Raw genomic sequence first — 2088 nt, 5'->3', positions numbered from 1 at the left:
GTCTTTCTTATTTGTTTATCTTGAAACAGATTAAATGAAATGACTAAAATCTTACATAATATGTCTACAGCCATGCCACCCTGAACAAGCCCGATTCCATCTGATCTCAGAAGCTAAGCAGAGTCGGGCCTGGTTAGTTGGAAGGGAAACCACCTAGGAAGACTAGGTGCTGTAGGCATGAAAAAATAAAAAAAATGAAGTATTGTAAGCTGACAAGGTCCTTGCAATCTGTGAGGTCAACCAAGGGTTGCCTTGCCTAAAAAAATAAAAGAAATAAAAATAAAATCTTGCATAATATATCGATTGTAAATATTATTTATAATATCCAATGGAGAAATTATATTTTAGCCAAACTGCCATTAGTGGAATTGCAAAAGATGGCCCTGCAATTTGCCGCCTTTGGAGAGAGATTTGTAAGAAACTAATCGAAGAATCTTAATGACACAGAAAGCCTGTACTTTGCGGTGGAGTGGGGGAGAGGGCGTCTTCGCTCACGTGTTTCCTCCTTCCTCCCTCCCTCTCATTCCTGCTGAGTGGAGATCAGACACGTGTGTCAAGGGGACTTGTTCACTTTGTCTGCATATTAACGGTTATATTAAGATTTGCTGCAAAAAGACAGTCCATTAAAGTTTTGCCTCTGAAGAGGGCAGGAGTGATAATAAATGATCAGCTGAAGGACGTTTTGGGAAGCGATCTTTTGAGCATTCGTTATCACTATTTAAGACTAATTGAAATCAATTGTTTTAGCGCCTCAGCTCTATCTAGTGCAGTTTTGCCCCTGGGAAAGCTTTATTTCTTCCCAGTCTGGGTCAACAAATAGGGTTCTGGTTTGTCATCTGATCTCTTAGATCCAATAGGCATCAATGAGGTAATTCAATTTTCAAAACAGAGTTTTTTCAATGGAATGCAGAATTGGGGTGCACTTCCCTTCTCACCAGAAGCGGGAACAGCCCAGAGCGATGCTTTGGGCTGGGAAGGAGGCAAGACACTCCTTGAGTGGAGTATTGCCTGGCAATGGGCCATGAATCTGAGGGCAGTTCCCAGAGCAGTCTCTAGGTGATGCCAACCAAGCTATTCTTGAGGGAGACATTATTCATCTTCCATCTGCTGTGACCCTCCCCAGGAAAATACAGTTCAACATCATCAGGCCTTTGTACCTTTATACCTGCTGTACCCTAGAATTCCTCTTCCTAGTCCTGTCTGCAGTTGGATTATGAAATTTGAGAGTACTGGGGAAAGTCTTGAAATGTAACCTATATGAGCTTGTCTTTGCACCTGAAATCCCCTCCTTTCTAAGGGTATAGCTTCGAAGGCGGCTCTTAAACGATGTTTCCAATTACTTTTAGCTAATCGAGGTTGAATTACATCACCATATTAACCATAGGAGGGACCAGGATGCAAAAGGATGGGACACAGGATAGATCAGCTTTGATGGGAAACTAAAGGAAGAAGCAGTAGAGTGGGTATGTGCTTCCAGAGGAGCGAGCTGATGGAAACAGCACTGAGCCAGGAGTCAGAGATCTGGGGTTTGAGTGTTCTCTTTATTTCTTAGTAACTACGTGACCTTTGGTAGGTCATTTGGAATTTCAGAATCTCAGTTTTCTCACTAGAAAGTTGGGATGATAACATCTCCTCGAACAACCACGGGGCTATTGTGATTATAACTCAAGGTGATCAAGGGCAGAGCCAGGTCCTGTGGAATCTGAAGCTTTATAGAATTTAGGGCACCCTGGTTAAGAAAAAGGATTACAAAATTATAAAAGCAAAATTAAGTATAAATGTGAAAATTTATAACAGGAAAGTATGTTAAAATTTATTATGATAGTCCCAGTTCAAATTTATTTTAACCAGATGCCAAAAATAAGCCAAAGCAATGGCCGGGAAGGGAAATGTGAGAGAGAAGTCAGAGCGAAGAGACAGTGGTCTTAACAAATTGCCATTAAAATACCCACTTTTGCAAATTTTACATAAACACAGAGCATGTGAACACAACGACAGCATCTTGGAAGGGACCTATATCTATGAGACATCCAAAAGCCAAAGCTTTCTTAGCTTCGTAGTAAATCAGTTTCTCAGATAATGACTGTT

At 40.9% G+C, this 2088-nt stretch overlaps 1 pseudogene; it reads left to right on the top strand.

The window, feature by feature from the left end:
* Positions 1-62: 62 nt before the first annotated feature.
* LOC111739833 lies at positions 63-178 on the top strand (annotated as a pseudogene).
* The last annotated feature ends 1910 nt before the right edge of the window (positions 179-2088 follow it).

The sequence above is a fragment of the Pteropus vampyrus genome, unplaced genomic scaffold (genome assembly GCF_000151845.1).
Source record: "Pteropus vampyrus isolate Shadow unplaced genomic scaffold, Pvam_2.0 Scaffold54, whole genome shotgun sequence".
NCBI classification, from domain to species: domain Eukaryota; kingdom Metazoa; phylum Chordata; class Mammalia; order Chiroptera; family Pteropodidae; genus Pteropus; species Pteropus vampyrus.
This window is presented reverse-complemented; position numbering and strand designations above follow the sequence as displayed.